This window comes from Sceloporus undulatus, chromosome 4, assembly GCF_019175285.1.
Source record: "Sceloporus undulatus isolate JIND9_A2432 ecotype Alabama chromosome 4, SceUnd_v1.1, whole genome shotgun sequence".
Lineage (NCBI taxonomy): Eukaryota > Metazoa > Chordata > Lepidosauria > Squamata > Phrynosomatidae > Sceloporus > Sceloporus undulatus.
Genome location: NC_056525.1, coordinates 44,519,561 through 44,539,592, shown reverse-complemented (window position 1 = coordinate 44,539,592; position 20,032 = coordinate 44,519,561). Strand labels below are relative to the sequence as shown.

The 20,032-nt window shown below is 41.4% G+C and overlaps 1 pseudogene; it reads right to left on the bottom strand.

The window, feature by feature from the left end:
- Positions 1-3,926: 3,926 nt before the first annotated feature.
- LOC121927661 lies at positions 3,927-19,467 on the bottom strand (annotated as a pseudogene).
- Positions 19,468-20,032: the final 565 nt, after the last annotated feature.

The window sequence follows — 20,032 nt, the reverse complement described above, 5'->3', positions numbered from 1 at the left end:
GAGCTTTTGTAGACTTGGTCTACTTCCTCAGATGCTTGGTGGAGATCTGAAGAAGTAGGTCAAGGCTGCATCTGCACTGCAGAAAAAAAATCCAGTTTGACACAGCTTTAACTGCCATGGCTCAATGCTAATGGAGTTCTGGGATTTGCAGTTTTGTGAGACATTTAGCCTTCTCAGTCAGAAAACTCTACAGTTCCCAGAATTCCATAGCATTGAACGATGGTTGATTATTTCTGCAGTGCAGATGCAACCTAAGTCTATGAAAGCTCATGCTACAAGTTCTTTCGCACAAGTCTCAAAGGTGCTGCACAATCCCTTTGCAGCATCTTTGCATACTGATATTCCGACTAACACAGCTATGACTCTGAATTTTATGCCTTTTGTTGTGTTTTTAATTTATTTGTTTTTTTTTATTGTTTGTACTTTGATTGAGAAAAATGTGTATTTTAATATTTTTAGCAACCATGAATGCCTTCTTGGCAGAAAGGCAGCATACAAATTCAATTAATAAAAATAAATAATAAATTATTACTTCATAACCTACACTGTTGAATGTAATCAGAGTGAACAAGTGGTGGGCTTTTTGGTCTAGAATCAAATGCAAGAAAGCTCTAAATATAGTGCTGGACTAATCAGAGTGGCCAAGGTTCAAATCCTCGCTCAGCCATTGAAACCCACTGGATGACCCTGGGTTTATCACACACTCTCAGCCTCAGAGGATGGCAATGCCTCTGAAGGATCTTGCCAAGAAAACCCAATGCTAGGGGTCTCCTTAGGATCACCATAAGTTGGAAACAGCTTGAAGACAAACAAAAACCAGGTGTTTGACCATGCTGATTGGAGGAGGTGAATTTGGAGCCCAAAGTTGGGGATAACTGCAGATAGGCATAGGGCTAAAGGAATTTTATGTTCTACCTCTGTTTAGAGCAAGACAGGTCATTTGCTTTCTTCTGGTTTGATCTATTCCACTGAGCTTTTCCAACCACTACGTCATTCAAGTTCTTCCAAACAGAATCCAAGCAAATGTGATCTTCCTACTGCATTCCTGAATGTTCCACAAAGGGATCATAGAATCCAGAAGAATGGATCCTACACATGCATCTTAATATATCAGTTGTAATTTTAAATTACTGTTCAGGAACCAGACTACTAATTCAATATTTCTTCTGCATGTTAATATTATTATTCCTCTTTGCTATAAATGCAACTTTATGGTGTGTACTCAAGTTTTTTTTGTTCAGGACTTCGTTTTACACTAAATCTCTAGAGTCCCTTCCCTGGAAGTGCATGCTTTTGTATTTTTGCTTTTGCTCTTGCATACCAAAGTAACTATTAGAGAGACCAAATTACCTTCTTTTGTTATGGAGAATGTGTGTTAATGGCCTGTAACAGTTAGTATATGTTTCCTTAACATGAGTTAACAGAATGATCTGCAACAAAATGTTGGCCTGTACTGTATTCCTAAGAGAGCCAGTGTGGTGTAGTTTGGACTCTGGAGGCTGAGGTTTGAATCTCTGCTTAGCCATAGAAACCCATTGGATGACCTTGAGCAAGTCACACTCTCAGCCTCAGAGGAGGCATAGGCAAACCTCCCCTGAAATCTTGCCAAGAAAACCTTGTTATAGGGCTGCTGTAAGTTTGGAAACAACTTACAGGCATACAACAACAACAGTTGTACTTTTATTTAGCCTACCAGCCAGTCGTGCCCTTGTCCATTTTCCAGGCATGCTCCATTCCATTTCATCTTTCCCCACTTTTCCATTGCCACATCCGTAACAGTCAAGTCAATATTCTGCAGTCTCTGAGCCTGTTCAGTCTTCAGTGGGCTGCTTTGGAGTTCCCTTCCACTCAAGTATTTTTGTACCTCTGCAAATACGGGTTGGGGTGGGGGGTTGCCCAAGATGGGTCTAACATCTCTCTGATTTGTGTAGATGGTGCTTTCTATTATGTAAATATCCACATCTGAGATAATGAATTTGCTGTTATTGTTTAGGATGTCTGGGATATATCAAGGGGTTTTCTTGGCAAGATTTGTTCAGAGGGGGTTGTCTTTGCTATCCTCTGAGGCCGAGAGTGTGTGATCTGCCCAAGGTCACCCAGTGAGATCCCATCCCAGGATAAAGGCTGTTTTTTAAAAAAAATTAATTCAATAAATAAATAAATATACAGAATTCATCCCAGGAGCCTGTTAGGAGTTTGAGAAGGGGATTCCAACTGCCAATAAAGGAAGGGGAGTATAACGGAGAAGAACATCCTCCTCCCATTTGAAATAGTAAAATACTTTGATTGAAGCATAAACTGGCATTTATTTATGTACTTTCCAAATAACTCATCCTAACTAGCCCATCCTTGCCTCAAAAACCTAGACCTGTGTATAACCTAGAAAGCATCTTTCATTTTTTCAGTTTACAGTGCTTGAACCTGGATGTTCCAGATTCAAATTTGGCCACAGTATCCATTATTCCCTCCCTTTCAAGGTTTTTACAGAGATAATACAGCTGCATCACTAATACATAACTGGGTTGGATCTAAACTGAGGTGTGTGCAACTGGGCTGTCAGAAGCAGCTTTCTCCATCCTTTCTTCCTATAGCAGCCCCAAACCTACCTTACATACTGCACAGAAGATCAGGGCATCTTGCTCACAGGGTCCATTTGTGAAGTGAGAGGGGAGAATCTCTCTCTCAAAAGGGGCAGAGGGACTTTCCATAAGCTAGTAGAAAGCAGATCCTGGATAGAGTCTATTATTTATTCATTGTTACTGAGGCAGCATTTCTGTTTCATTTTTCATTAATCGGTCTTTCCTTTTTAAAGGAATGGTGCCTTCCATCTGTGGGAACCCTCAGTTACATTCATTTCTGCTTAACAGGAATTCATGCATGTCATTTTAATGTGATCGCTTGATCACATACATTCCCAGATATATATTTGAGGAAGCTGAGCACTGAAGTTGCAAATCCTACCTGGTGAAGAAAAAGGGATGACCGGCATTCCATGGACTAGATCTAAATAGCTAGTTGAACTAAATTTCCATAAAAATGAAGGGAACTAAATCTAACTTATCACTCATATCCCCCATTATCCATATCCACCTTTTATTGGTTTTATTCCCAATCATGTCAAGCAGATATTTCTTCCCACCTAACTATAAATATGTGGTTAGGGGGATGATATCCATGTACACAGAGGCCACTATTTTGATGGTGCACCATGGAGAGAAATCCATAGGTGCAACAGCCATGAAGTAAGTAAGGCACTGCAGAAATAGGTTGTATGGAGTCTGCAGATTTTGTCAGCTTTTCTTAATCACTGCTTTGCAACCCTGAGAAAAGTGCAATGGCTAGCAGAATGCACAACAGAATTTAGGCCTGAGATTTAGTATGAAATTTATTATTCTCTGAATTCAAGATCTCAGAGTGTTATGTTGGTTCAGCTTAATCAACACCTGTTTTGTTTCTTGGCATTAAATAAATAAAACCCATTTCCACATATTGTCAGACTAAATGTAGTACTTTGACATAGACTTCATAAAATCAGTTTATTCTCTTTTAAGCTACTAAAGCAGGACAAATTGTCCCTAATGCCTTGCAAGAGTGGTTGGATTATAGGAGTGTTTTTTTTCCAGGCATCCACACACACCTCTGTATCAACATCAACACATACAAAAATCATGAATTTGGTATCTGTACAGTCTTGCTTGGAGATTGTATTTAGTCTGCAGCACAGCTAGGCTGACAGCCAACATGGAGTAGTGGCCTGAGCATTAGACTGTTACTCTAGAGACCAGGGTTCAAATCCCTGCTCAGCAACTGGGTGTCTTTGGGAAGGAAAAGGCAAGCTCCCTCTGAACAAATCTTTCCATGAAAATCCCTTGATAGGGTGGCCTTGATAAGTCAGAAACAACATGTAGGCACACAACAATAACAGGGTTGGGCTAAGTGTGGCCAGCAGGTTTCATGCAACCTATCAACCCCTTTTTGTAGCCTCCAAGACATCTTCAAAGTCTCTGAAACAGCCGCAAACACATTTGAATATTTTGAAAATAACAAATTGCCTTTACAGTGCCTGAACCACTGCGAAAATGCTTAATTTGGCTTAATTGGGGGGGGGGGGGGTCTGACAGTCAGCAGAAAATAAAGCTATATCAAAGCCAGAAAATGGTATAAAGCTAGATGAAAAGTGGTGCAGCTTTCTGGAGGGCATGAGGGTGAAATCTGGCTACAATCCCTGGTGCAGTTGCCCAACCTTGGTTTGGAGGCTAGTGCTTATGGTTTGATTGAACAATTTGATGCTGTATCCACAGTTTCTCATATGATCTGCTTCCTCAGAGTAAAGCAGCTATTTCAGTCAAAGTAGCGATAGAGGCAACATGAAAAGAACATGGCAAATACCTGAAGAGGATAAAGAAAAATAAGGCAGGAATGTTATAGAAACTTCCACATCAGTTCCTTTTTAAGGCTTTGGTCTCCTTATTTCCAACTTTGGCCTCCCTGCTCCACTTTCATTTGCTCTGAGGTGATCAAAGTGATGAGGAGCAAGAAAACAAAATGGTTTAGAAAAGGTGATGCTTTCCTCTCAAAATCACATTGGCTAACAGCCCTGCATCATAATGGTGGAGCGTAGAGCTCTACCAAGCATAGTTCTCACCTTCTCCCTATCTCCCTGAATGTTCAATCCATCTTTACATGCCAAGGTAACTCCAACCAGCTGTAGTTTTGCAGCCAGATGCACACAAAAAAAAAGTCATTCATCCTGCTAAAGGGCAATGTAGGCTATCCTGGAGACAGGTAGGTTTTACACATAGGATCATTGTGTGAAGACATTGATAGTTGCCTTCTTCCACAACAACCCTGAAAAGACAGACAGGCATAATGCCTGCACATATCATCAACAAGATTCTGCCCAGTTAATTCTTTAACATATGCAAACAGATGGCAATCCCCACCACCACCAACACCATGGTGTCTTACAAAGTGTTGAGGTGGTACAGTACAGTGGATCTACGTGAGTGGAGATGATTCCTTGCTGCTTTCCTACATCACTGGGCATCTTTGCATGATTTTGTCAGAAGACGAAATCTATCTCCCAAAAAGAAGATGCAGATTTGCACAAAATTTGAATATGTTAAATTCCATGGATAAGAAAATGGAGTAGAGAACCAGTGTGGTGTAGGGGTTTGAGAGTTGGACTATGTCTCTGGAGAGCAAGGTTCAAATTTCTGCTCAGGCATGGAACCCCTTTGAGTGACCCTGGTTAAGTCACACTCTCTCAGCATCAGGGGAAGGGACTGGCAAAAACCCCTCTGAACAATTCTTGCCAAGAAAATCCCTTGCTAGGTTAGCCTTAGAATAGCCATAATCAGAAACGACATGAGGGCACAAATCATTTTACCCAGCTGCTAACATAAATTACATGGATGCATGCAAATCTAATCACAGTTGGAAGGACAGTTAATCTCATCATAGGAGATTTTCATACAGGGGGAAAAAGACAGATGTAAAAAGCATACTCCCAGCAAAGTCACACAATTGTGTTGAAGATATTCAGACATATTGCACTGATCCAAGACGTCTCCTGGGAAAAAACAGGAATGCTCCAGCAACAAACCATTCATGGGGAAGCTCCATGAATGGTTTGTTGCTGGAGCATTCCTGGTTCTTCCTGGAATAAGTCCTGGATCAGTGCAACATCATCTAAAAATCTTCAATGCAATCAAGTGACTTTGCCTGGAGTATGCCTTTTACTCCCAGCTTTTTTCCCCATCTGAAAATCTCCATTGTAAGGAAGACTGACCATGCCTGCTCAGTTTTCTGTTGCTGTGCACCTTCAAATCATTTCTGACTTATGATGACCCTATGGGGGTTTCTTTGCAAGATTTGTTCAGAGGGGGTTTGCCTTTGCTTTCCTCTGAGGCTGAGAGTGCATTTTTCACACAGTCACCCAATGGATTTTCGTGCCCAGGCAAGGATTTGATCTCCAGAGTTGTAGTCCAAGCCACTACAGCACACTGGCTCTCTATCCAATTTTGTGCCCATCTACTAATTATTGACAGGGAATGCTAAGGCAATTCTTTCATAGCCCTTCACAGCTATTCTTTGTGAAGTACGTCACACAGCCATGCTATTCTAATATACCAAAGAAACATGGATTTTTGGTGTAAAAAAGGCCACAATTAATTTATATATTTATATATTGTCCTTTAGGGAGAGTCCTCACAAGGCAGCCCACAGCAAATGAAACCCTGTTGCTGGCCATTTGAGGCCATAACATGTGCATTAGCCATGGTAGACCATTCATAACAGAAAACTATATAATTCCATCAAGGAAATATGAGGTTTCCTTCTTTTAGTGATACAAAATTGCCTTACCTCAATGGCTAGTACTCCAAAACAACAGGCCTCAGTAATCAAAACATATTTCTTCAATATCCTGGCAATTGTGGAGAAACAGCCCTGCAGTGAATAAAAGGTACCTAATAGAAATTGGTCCAAAGATAACTGATAATGCCAATAGAATTACAAAGTAATTACTGTAGTGGCTTACCCTACAATATTAGACCATTTTGAGGATGTGACTTTTAGAATGTCTTTCTTGCCTCTACTGCATCTTCAACAGATTTTTAAAAATTACTATAGTCTTCCAGATACAAACAACATGCTAGCACAAATATGTCTTAATGCCTGGAAGTGACATTAAGTGTTCCTAATGGATGAGTGCAATGCAATAAACAGTGCAGTATTCATTCATGGTAAGCCTACACATGGGTGCATTACAGAGATTAATTGGAAGGGATCCCTAATCGTAGGGCACTGTCTGAAGTCTCAGGGTACTGCTATGGTTGCATCCACATTGCAGAAATAATCCGGTTTGCCACAACTTTAACTGCCATGGCTCAGTGCTATGGAATTCTGGGAAGTGTAGTTGGTTGTGGCACCAGAGGCTTTGCTTTGTGGATGCAACCATAGCAGTATCCTGTGAGTCTTCCACAAGCCTCAGAGCAAATGCAAGACCTGGGAAAACTCCATGGCTTGCATCCTTTTAGGGACATAAACATCTGTAAGGGAACATGTGTGTTTGGACTTTTGTGGGGCACTGTGAGGTTTGTTATTTCCCTCCTTCCTACACAGCACTCAACCCCCTCACCTTACTTAACAGCCTTTGAAACTCCCCACAAGACTATTCCCTTCTTTGTAGAGAAAAGGCAGGGACACAGAAACATCTCCTCATAACCAGATACAAAACAATGAAATCAATATTGCAGATCTACTAGGGTCCTCTGGAGATTTTAGTACCGCTGTAATTGTTTTGTGTCTGGCGATGGGGACACAGCTGTCCGCAATCCTGCCTACTTCCCACAAAGCATAGAATGGCCATGCAGGGTAGATTCAGAAGCTTTTTCAATAAGTCAGACAGGTGGTATATCTCTAGGCCTAGTGTAAGTCTATGTGTGGACCTACTGTATTATGCTGAGCTATAGCGGGTTCATGTACAGGTGCATGGATCATGGATCCTGTAGTTAAAGCCATGCGTGATGCAGGTCTTAATAGGGAAGGCAACAACCCATGAGTTGGGCACATTTCATCACCTGCCCACCTCCCCCACAGTTCCAGGTCACCATATTACATGGTTAGCCAAGTTTTAACCACATTTTGCATCCATGTGCTTGGATTCCCTCATGCCCATTTCCACAGTCAGCTGGTCCAGAAGCAGTTCCAATCCCAACACTTGTTTCTGCGACATCACTAGCAAGGTCCTACTCACTGGTCTCTGGTTTTGGCCTTGAAACCTCAGAGAATGATCTGACACCCAATTAATAGGTATGCTGTAATATGGATAGCATGTAAATGAGACTTCCTGGGCCAACCATTTATAATGCCTGTGTTAGGCAAACATAGCACTGAAAACATTCACATGTTCAAAAGCAGCGTTTTACTTTTCAGATTGGAATAACCAGTCAAAGATCAATCTTTCACTAAGTGATACCAGACAGCTAAGATTGCCAAAGAATGACTTAAAGACCCCTTTCTAATCTGGTTCTGCAAGAAAGTTCTTCTCCATGCCCTGACTGCACTTTTGGAAGAAAAGTAAGTCCAAATTAGACAAAAGCATGTGGGCTGAAAGAACTGACTGAGATTTGGTGCCTTGTTGATAGGTGTTGATAGAAAATTGAACATCTAAGAGGAAAAAAAATACAGGAACGACCTGAAGAATATTCATGCACATGTGCATGCATACACACACACACACACACACACACCTCTTGTGGTCCATTAAAAACTAATAGATTTGTTGTAGTCTAAGCTTCCATGGGCTGCAGACTTGTTGGATGAATTAAGTCCTTGGTTGGCCAACAATAATATTTGCATCTAATTCTATACTGTATGTATGCATAAAATCTGGCATATACATTAACTGGGTTCTGATAGGGTCTCTGAACAGAAGATGTAGTTACATCAGTAAATGGTCTATTTAACCTCTGTTCAGACAGTGAGAATCTCAAAGGGTTTCCATAGCAGTTAAACTTAGCAAATATTCTTACCTGGCTATTAATAAATTTTGGATCTTGCTGTTTACAGTGCTTCAAGTCCAGAAGCTGAGCCCTCTTTTTGAAACTGATACGAGTGCAGCAGGCATGAGGCCACAAGTCATCTGGCTGCTTCTCTCTAAAAGAAGAACACTCCTGAAAATCCTCAGGTCCTGAAATGCCACAACATGCAAACTAAAAGAAGATGAAAGTAGGACAATCAAAAGCCACTCCTCAAAATGTTATTTAATCAAAGAGATTTTCATTAGGTTAGTCTTGTGTGTAGCCACACCTTAAACACTGGCACTGTTCTCTTTATTCTGGTGATCCTGTGATCAAGCATCTGGCAAAAAAGAGGGACAAGTTTCTTGGGGATGGGAAACCTATGGCAGAGATCTATGCCACTGTGACCAAAATCTCTGAAGCAACTTATGCTACTTCTATTACTCTTTCAGAACCAAAGCCTAGAAAGCCATTCCTTGATTGTAAACTGGAACTATCAGTCACTAGGACTATAACCTCTCTCCCCTGCTTGGCCTTTTTCCGTTTATGGTGAGGTTGTGGAGCTTACAGAAGGGTCAAAATTATATCAGTTTTTTGCTTTTCCTGTTTCTTTTTAATGAGCTTTCTCAAAATGGATTTAAAGCCTTGGACACAGTCCATTTTTGCCTCAGGATTAAATCCAAATATGTCTGAGGCTGAGATATTTCCCTTGGGTTTTTGCTTTTGCCAAAGCAAACTGCATAGCCCTGGTATTCAGATGTGAGTTCAAGATACAGCTGTTCCTTCAGTGTCTTGAAAAGATTCCATCCATCTTGCTGTTCTTTTAGCTTAGACTCTCTGCTGCTGGCTGTTTTTTAAAAAAAATCTCAATTTCAATGTTTATTTTGATACTTGCCACTATATAAACAATGATTGAGAGTCAGGGCACAAACATTGCATTAAATAAATAAAATTATTGCATTGGGAAAGGGTGAAGGACTTTCCTCTCATTCTTTCTCCATATAGAAATGCTCCTGCTCTGTTTTTATTTTTATTGTTTTGGTTAAAAAAAAATGGCCACCGGGACTTTAATATGCACACTAGCCCAGAATGTGTGACTTACTCTGAAGTCCCTAATCTAGGAGCCCAGAGAGCCTGGAGAACCACAGGCCACTAGTTCTGCTTCCCCCGGAGCTCCAGAGGGATACAACATCCCATTACAGGCACCATTTTGTTGACTTGGAAGTGTTGTTTTTTCACTTTTGGCCACATTTAAGCTAATGAGGCCTGGCAAGTACAGAATATAGTGGAACTATTACTTCCCTCAATTTGGAAACTATGGGGCTCTATGTATTCCTGCATGGCACAAAGGGGTTGGACTGGATGATCCTTGGGGGTATCTTCCAAGTATAGGATTCTATGTATTCCTGCATGACAGAAAGAGGTTGGACTGGATGGCCCTTGGGGTCTCTTCCAATGTTAGGATTCTGTGTATTCCTGCATGGTAGAAAGGGGTTGGACTGGATGGCCCTTGGGGTCTCTTCCAACATAAGATGTGACATTATTGCACTCTTTAAATATCTCAGAGAAGAGGGTGTGGGTCTGTTTTCTGTTGTTTTAGAGGGTGGGATAAAATCTAATGATCTGAAAATACAGGAGCAGTTCAGAGTAGAGCAGTTCAGCAATTGAACCAGTTGCCCAGAGAGGTGGTGGGGTCTCCTTCTCTTGACATCTACCTACTGGGGATGTTTTAGCTGGAGGTCCTGCATTGACCAGAGGGTTGATGACAGAGTCAATGGTCCATGAGACTCCTTCCGATTCTATGATTCAATGACTCTGCAATTCTATAAAAATAAGGCTGTTCCAAGGATATCTCCCCAAGACAGCTTGATAGTTCCTCATCTGGCCCAATGATTGGGGGGAGGGGGGCAGGTTGGACAAAACAGTTCTGGGCTGGGCAGTCCCAAAGGACACATGACACCACCAAACCACCCCAGTTACAATGATATATCTATGGCTGAGATCCTGCATCAGAAGGTATAGTGTAATATTCCACCCACTACATTATGTGTCCCCTCTCCTCTATTGCAGGGCTCCTCTTCCTCCTGAAGGGTCTCCTCTCCATGGCTGGTGGAGAGCAAGGAGTATTAGGGAAGAGTCTAACTATGTTTCTATAGCAAGATGCATCAACCTCCAGAGACCCCCCTCCCCTTTCCAGTTGGTCCCAAAGGATGCCTTTGTTGTTCCGTGCCTGGTTTCTCCAGTGCCCTCCACTATCCACTGAATTGCTCATAGAAGGAAGTTGAGTCTTGAGATGGTGGACACTGAGGGAAGTAGTGTATTGCTGCCTCTTCAGTGACCCTAAAAAGACATACGTTGGACTTATGCCTGCATGTATCGCTAACAATGTTACATTACAATTATAATCAAGTGGTTCAAATTCCATCTTGTGTTGTTGCTAATTCCTGATGTTTGTTAAAGCAACTATGCCAATTGCTTTTGAGAAATGCAAAAGCAACTATTTTCTTTAAAACCCAACTATAACAGTATCTAAATCTGGGGGTGGGGGGTGTGGGGGGTGGGGGGTGGAACTATAACTTTCACTAATTATTTTTTAAAATTTCACAAGTTCTGATCCAGAAGCACCCAATATATGTCTCCTGATTTGCAGCCACTTTGCAAATGTGTATAAATGTGGTCTCTTGTGCCCAGATGCCCATTAGACTGATTGCTTAGACTAGAATCAATTAGACTAGAAGGACAGGACAATTGTACTATGCTGGATGGAATCAATTATACATCCATTCTTAGCATCTCTTTGGGACCAACAATAATGCATTCCCTAATCACTTTTGCTCCTACTACATGCTGGCTGTGGGTGTATCAGTTGACTAGTGATTTGAATACAACGGCTCCTTTACAAACTGTACCATGATCATGAAGGTGTTCCAAGTTCTGGAGAACACATCTGAACTGTTGTCTCCTTGGTAATTCTGCTTTAGCTGAGTCAGAAAAAAATCATCTTGGATCTGAAGAAAGAAGAGTGCAAAATTATTTTATCTTGCTACTAAGCACAACATTTCAAATGGTTATGATGCTGATCATGGTAGATTGCGCAACCCTCTCCCTCCTCATCTTCCTTGCCTGAATGAGTGAATGAGCAAGGGAGCACACATATACACAGCTGGACACCACAACTCTTCCAAATACATAGGGCCAACTGCATGTAAAAAACAAGTTTATAAAATACTAAATACACTTCCAATTCAGAGGTCCAGTGAGCCTTTGGCTTCTATGTCTGAACATTTTTTTTAAAAAAATTGTGAGAAATTGTGACACATACACCAAGCTTGCCAGACTATTCCCAGCCTATAGTTAGCCCACCCACCCCAATTCCAGCTGATCCTGATACACACGTAACAAAAAATCCCCCCCCCTAAAATTACAAAGTAAAAAAATGAGTTTTTAAATTTATATTGATGCCTAAAAGAAGCAATTTTACATATATCACAGAATTGGAAATGATGTGAGTACAATTTTTTTGCTCATATAGACAACTCCATAGACTCACTGGTTCCTTTCCTGCAACAACAGGAAATTGGCCAGTTTCATTTCTAGAGCAACCAGCAAGCCAAGCATTGGCTACTCTAAGGAAATAGGTGCAAGCCACTGTGAGCAAGGTAGCCACAGGTGGTCCCCACAGGCACCTCAGCCACAACATTAAACTTTTATAAATGGATGGAAAGATGGATAAGACCCTGAATCATCTGGTGACTGGAGGTACCTCTGTATTCTATCCACCTGAGAAAAAAGTGAGTTGTGAAGGTGGAATTACTTTTAAAGTATGTGTAAATATGGTGGCATAGTCATGCTGTTATTGGAACTGCTATTTCTGTTAGCACTATCTGAATGCCACAAATCAACCATGTTTGCCCCATACCCCTTATTCTTGTTAAATGAAAACAGCACTTTTTTTTGTTTTGCTTAACTTGAAGAGCTAAATTCTTGCACACAGAAGACAAGACAGGCCTTGTAGCTGTAGAAAGACTCTTCTGGTGACATATGAGCAGCAAAGCAGTTACTTCTTGTACCCCCATCTTGCCTTACCCAGTCCAAGTCTAGTTGTTACCTTTTGTCCATGGACATAAATGAGTGTAGAGCTCACAATCTCCCCAATGAACCCAAGTAGCACCAGCAGAAAGACTGTGGGTGAGAAAAGACAAGCAAGACAAGAATCAGATTTCTTCCTCTCTGCTGTGCTAGAATGAATGTAGACTTGCCTACAAATGCTGATCCCAGGAGCAACTCTAAGGTTACCAATAGCCTTTAATCGTGACCTGGATTGGCCCAAAGATTTTGGGACCTTTCACACAGTGCACAATTAATGCAGTTTAATATCACTTGGTTGGATGGGATTTGGGGTTCATGCTGGTAGGCACTAAATCTTCTGTAGCGATTCTAAATACTTCACAAAATGACAAATCCCAGGATTCTATACAATGCAACCCTGGCAATTAAAGTGATATCAAACTGCTGTATTTGTGTTAGTGTGAAAGAGACCCAAATATGCAAACAGGACATTGGGTTGACACAATCCACAGCTGTCCAGCCTAGCAGACTGTCCCGTGTGCCACACCGTGTAGTACCTTACTGGTCTTGCCCTGAGTAATCCTTCCCAGCCATATTTTAATCAGCATTCACCAATTCCTAACAAACGACAGTTCACTTACAATCAACAGCATTTCTCTGTCGAGTGATGGCTCCATAGCAGCCCAAGAAACACCAGGAAGAATGAGAGTGTCACGCCCACAAAGATGACAAGATAAGCCCCCTGCTTGAGGTAAGGGCTAGAGATGATATTCTGAACTCCTTCCGGATCAGTGACCACCCAAATGCCCACACAGAGGAGACAAATGCCTCCAATCTGAAAAAGACACATAAATGAAGTTAATTGTCTGGTTATATCTTAACTTGAGTAGCCAAATTGTGGCTAACAGTGTGTGGGCTTTGACTCCCATTAACCTAGCCAGTATAACAAGTAGTGAGGAATGTTGGAAGCTGCAGTCTCATGACATCTGGAGGGCCACATTTTGCACTTATCCTGCAATTATTTTAATTGTTCAGGCCGCCCACCATCTCACGTCTAAAAGGTATCTTAGCTACAGTCCTGTCCTCCGAGAAGCTGAATGTATTTTCAAGCAGGACAGACAGCTCTTCATCCTTACCCTCCTCCTAAAAATCAAAACCATGTTCTAAAAAAGCATGAGTTGCTTCTCCCCTTCTGCTCCTGGCCACCCACCTCCAAGAGATACATTCTTCAACATCTTCATAGTGATTAAACTCTCCTTGACAGACCTTAACCCAAAGGCAGCCTAGCACCCTACCATCTTCTTTTAAACTTTTCCTAATAAAGTCCTCTCTTGTTTTTTAGGCTTAGTGCTCAGGATTGGAGGGGGTGTTAGCAGCCTTGGTCATTCTTGGCAAAACAGTGACTGGACCCGTAGTATACACCTTCATCAGGTTCCATGAAGCTAAACTGCAAGCAAGGGATATAAGATTCTGACTAGTAAAAAACACCAGTAATAGAATTCTGTTTGCCTGTTGATTGTGCCCCAGATTACACTGCTTTTCCAGCATCCCCGAGTGAAACAATCCCCAAAATTAAACAGAAGTGGTTACTTACTTGCTGTTTTTCTAAAATAAAGGAGGCTAACTAGTCTTTCCTTTAGCACTGACTCTTGTTTATGGATACACCATCCACTAAATAAGGATGGTATCATCTCCCTCTCTTCCTTTTGGGAGACAGATGTTGACTAAGTAAAGCCTGGTGGAAATTTCTGGGAATCTAGGGGAAGCTGGGAATCTGGAGAAAACTTAGAGACTATGAAGAATATTGCACAGTATTCTGAGACGTTCTGGGAACCCGATGGGAACAGACGCATTTCAGTTTACCGACGTATGTGTTCCCATCGGGTTCCAGAATGTTCCCAATGTTGTTCCACATGTTGTTCCGGGTGGGGACAGATTAGATGTGTTCCCAGCGACGTGTAACGTTCTCAGAACGTTCCATAGAAGTCTGTGCCAGTATTCTTATCCGTTCCCATTCCGTTTCTCTCATTCTCCGTCTCCTGATTGGCTGAAACAATGCCCTACTCTTTAGTCCTCCAAGTCCTAGAGCAACCAAATTTTTCATTGCTCTCCCATGTATGACGCACCTCCCTCTTTGACAAAACTAACATAGATTTTATGCTATTTTCTCATATATACATATATATTATATATGCGCACATAGGCAATATGGTTCTAAATGTGTGTGTGTATATGATGCATATATTAATATAATGACTCGATTGTGTTGCTTTCTGCCACACAGACACACAAATATAATTATATTATATCTGATATACACACACAACCACACACACACACACACAGAAACTATAAATAAAAGGCTAATGTGTACATATTTTGTGTGTGTGTGTGTGTGTGTGTGCGCGGCGCGTGCGTTTTGTGTCTGGTTTGTTCTGTGCACACCCAAACACCCAAAATAACAGACATAGTTATATAGATAGAATTCATAGCAGTAACTTTCACAGGTTGAATGTTTGCAAACTAACGGAGAGTTTCAAAAGTCGAAGATTACAGTGTCTCGGGGAACTGTCACAGTGACTGTGTCGCCAACAGATGCAATGGTCTAGAGACATTTTTCTGTAGGGGTGTGTTAATGGCCCGCCTCTGTTGGCTGTACACACCCATACGCATGATACAGACGGTGTGGGTTTATAGGACATCTAGGGACAGTGGAGCAGTGAGACGGATGACCGCGACACTACAACAGGGACAATCATCCGAGCGGAGAGGAGGCCCTGATGCAGGGTTTTGTTTTTTTTAAAAAATCTGTCGCCTCAGAGGTGTTGTGGCTCGATTCCCTCCGTGCTTTTGACAGATACTTCTGGGGCTGGCACCGGCTTGGCATTGGGGGCTTCCCTCCCCTTAGTTGCTGACAGAGAAAAGGGAGGCATGGGGAAGGAATGTGACAGGGTTGGTTTGTTTGGGTCAGATGTGGGAGAGAAGGAGGTATTGGTGGCCAGTTTGGGGCGCTTGGAGCCGCGAGGCCCTTAGGGAGAGGGTGTGCTGCATACTGGGGGAAATTATGCTCCTTTCTTCTCTACATTCACACAAGATCAAAAAATGCTTTCTCTGATGCCACCTTTACACCCCCCCAGGGGTCACCCGACGTCTTCCGGGTCAAACAACCACAGAGTGGAGATGTCATCATACACAGCCCTCAAACACGAAATACGCAGCGCTACAGCAAAACGTTCTGAGAACATTCTCAAGAAAAAAAAGGATCGCTGTGTGGTAAATGCGTTCCTGTAACGTTCCATCACGTTCACTTCTTGAATGCGATATACCCGTCCCGAGAAACATCCAAACATTCCATCTCGAACGTCTGAGACGATATGCGTACATCTCTATCTCTTCGTCCTGGAGGATGGACTTCATCAGTTAGTTGAACCCCTTCAGTTATAACTGATGAACAAAGGATTTCATTCCTGGGATAATGTGCATCGGTTTTATAGCACTTAGTATCAAATTAGATACTTTGAGTTTAAAGCATTTGACTGGAAAATTGCAGAGTGCTTCCCCTGACTGCTCTTCAAAGTTTTTCAAAACCACTTCAAAGTGGATCAAGTTGCCTGACTTTTTTTTTGTAAAGAAACCAAACAACTTATGAAAGAAACAGGGCTTGTCTCTCCTTCCCTACCTGGATTCCATAACTCTGTCCTGCCTAAGGTATTTCAGTAGGGGTGCTAATCTACCTTGTGCCCGGGCTGCTGGCAGGGACTTGTGTTCTCCTGCTGGGCATGAAAGTCCAGGGACCTAAGGACTGACAATTGTCTGGCATTCACTTCAGTGCAGCATCATCCTGCTACTGTAACCACCTCTGCCTACATGGATCTTCTTCAGTGCAGTATCTTAGTTTTGAATTTGGATCACATGTTGTGCACCAGCATGGTAACTTCTGACAGATCCAGGGACTATGCCTGATGAAGATGTGTCCCTTGAGCCTGCCTCTACCATTCTGTTGTTGAATGTGAGAATGCACAATTGGCATGTCTCTGATCAGGCATCCATGCCCACGCCTAATGCTGCATGCATTGCTCTTTTCTGCTAATCCTGGGTCAGTGCTTATAAATGACATTCCTCATGCTTACATCAATTTCTGTCCAATTTACCCCATTTTGTGGCTTTATTACAAACTGAGCAGGAAAGAAAACAACACCGTAGAACCCTCAAGTATGTTCTTTAAACAATCATAATTTTCTGATCCCTACACCCTATCCTGCCAAAAATGCACAGGGATATCATCTAGCAGCATGTATGTCATGCTCAAGCAAATTTCCTACAAAATGACACAGAAAGACATAAATGTTCCTTTTTAAAATTCAAATTTGAAATGTGCCTATCATGCACACACACACTCATACAGGAATTTATCTGAAACTGGTGGACATCATTCACCCAAAAAGGCTAATATGGCTGTGAATGTCATGTGCTATTTTTAAAAAGTGTAGAGGTTTGTTGATTTCTCTATCATATACAATGAGGAAGGTTGTAGAAACTGGAACAACAGATAAAGCAATCTATGGCTGGATCTGAGGCAAGCCAGGATATTAGGCAAAGACTCAAAGTTGAAGTAGCTTTTATCCATGCCAGTTGGTCAGGTTCCAAGGGGGATAAATATTTTGTGCACAGCCCTACCAAATACTCACAAACACTAGCCCATTGAACACAAACATCATATACTTCATAAGGGATATGACCGCCATCTTGATGCCAACTTGGTCCAGTAGGTATCTAGAAGTCCCTGAAGAGAAAGAAAAGGAATTTTCAACGTAACATATTTTCTTCAAATCCTTTTTTGGACTACAACATTCATAATCTAGAGACAAATGGAGCATGAAAGTTTGAGTGAGGTAGGGTAAAGAAAAGAAAGCTTTTTAAAATTACTTGTTGAGCTAGAACTTCCTGAATCAGTCAGGCAGCCACATTGGCTGGGGATTCTGGGAGATGTAATCCAAAAGGTTACTATTTTAAGTTCTGGTTTTCTTTGCTGTACCTCTCCCAAACATCCATGGTCTCTTCTTCCCTGCACCTGCTGGTAAAAAGTTTTGTTGCTGGGAAGAATGACTCAGAATTGGCCGCTCCTCACAGTTCAGTAAACCAGTGTTCTGAAATCTAATAGCAAACCTTTATTTCAACAACAGTTAACAGTAAGACATCTGCAATCAGAACTACCATCATCCGCAAACTCAAGCATAGAATAAGCAATGTCTTGCCCTATACTTTATTTGTTTACAAATTAAAACATTTCTATCTCTAGCCTTAATTGTTCCCCTCCCTTCACACACTTTTGCATTTCATCCCTACTTTCTTTTTCCAGGAGTCTGCCCTGGAAAATCGTCCTCCACATATCTACGCATTCTTCAGCCAAACAGTTATCTTCTCTTTGGACTAACAGTAGAACACTATACAGTCAGCCCTATATCCATGGATTCCTTATTCAGGGTGTCTGTCTGTCTGTCTGTCCGTCTATATAAAACCATTTCTATTCCATTGTATTTAATGGGACTTGAGCATCCATGGATTTTGGTATCCACGGGGTGTCCTGGAACCAAATCCCAGCAGATTGGCCAACTGTAACTCCTGTCACTCCAAATTAGACAAATATCAGACAAATTGTTGTCTAGATTAAGGCAGAAACATAACAGATTTTTTTCATTCTAATGGATGGAGCCAGAAGAAGACTGAAGTCTTTTTGATTAAAGAAGACATTTCGTAAAGGGTTGATTGTGCAATATAATGATGGAGCCCAGTTCCTCCTTAAAAGGCTAGACAAGAAATAAACTAAAGATGTGCAAAACAACATGGTAAGGATAGAAGCCTCCCATTTAATAGAACATTTAAAACACATGAACCTTTATGCACTACATTAACCAATTAATACTGTACAACAACAAAGCACATAGCAAATTCCGCCAGTTTCTGATACAAGCAAGTATTAGCAACATCCTGTAGTTTAAGATCCCTCCCTGGCCTTCCTTTCTGCCTACCTTTCTATATAGCACTCAAATAAAAATCTAAATTTCATATATTTACATTTATGATGGAGCTCTGTTATGACGTTATGCTGGCACTGATGCTGATCCACAAGTGAATGGACTTTTTTGGAGCGTGCACAAGGCAGGATATCACCTCTGTTATCACCTCTGCACCCCAATGTCCTCTAGCTCTCCAGCATAATGGGACTTTCTTCCAAATAAACATGGTTAAAATGGAGCTGAGAAAAATAAAACATTGCCTCTGGGAACATGTCCTTAAAGTGGCTATCAGCATAAGAAGCCACATACCCATAAAACATTACAAATACAATGAACAAAAGTAGACAACAATACACTTTTAGGTCTGGATTGTCAGAAATACCAACACAGAACAATGTTTTAGCTTGCCCCAATTATCATTGTCTTCTTCTCTTCATTGACTTTTGGCAAATATTTACCATATTCTTTCTCTCATGGAGTTAATGACAAAGACAAAATCCATACCTAATTCTCTTTAGTTGATTTCTTGGTCTAGCTTTTTAGCTTCCAGAGGCCTTGTGACAAGCAATAATGCTTTAAAATGTCCACTAAACAGTAATAGGTATTTCACTGGGTATAGGATTGCCTCCTAAAACAAGGTATATATAAAATGAAATAAAATAAATCTAACATATAAGGCGACCCCACACAATCTCTTCCTAGCCGACTCTTATTTTTACTTACCAAAGTAATAAAAAAAGGTTTGGGGTTGGCATCCTAGGTTGTCATGTTCTTTTCAGCTTTCAGTGCTGTACAACAGGGCCCAAGAGAGCCCCTGTGATGCATTGCAACATCAGATCCTCCCATGGAAGTAAGACTAATAGCTCATAAGGAACACAAACCACCTTTGTCGAAGGAAAAGTATGTAGGGCAGCTGAAGAAGGAACCAGGATCACACCACTAGCAGCACTGGGAAGGGTAATTAAATACTTCTCCACTTATGCAGCTACCCAGGGAAATGATCTGTACATAACTGGACAGAAGGTGAACTTGGGAATGAATTATTTCTGAGAAGCTTCTTTAGCTTTCCAAAGTGTACAGCCTACATAGCAGCTGTAATGTGATTGCAATCTGATATGCATATCAGTGCTCCCAAGGGAAACCCTTATTAACATGCAGAAGTCTGAACTAACACAATGATTTGCCTGAAGAAAAGGCACCCGATCTTATTTGACTGAACCGTGATTAGGTAACAGGACCTCACTTCCTTTTGCTTCCCCCCACACCCCACCTCTTAGTAGCTAAGAGAGTAGCTCAGACCATCTTGTGTTAGTTTTCAGAGCATACACATTAGTCTCTTGCAGCATAAAAAGAAGGAAGAGAGTGGGGGAAAGAATGTAGCAGTACCTTTAAGACTAACTGGATTTCATTTTTGCATGAGCT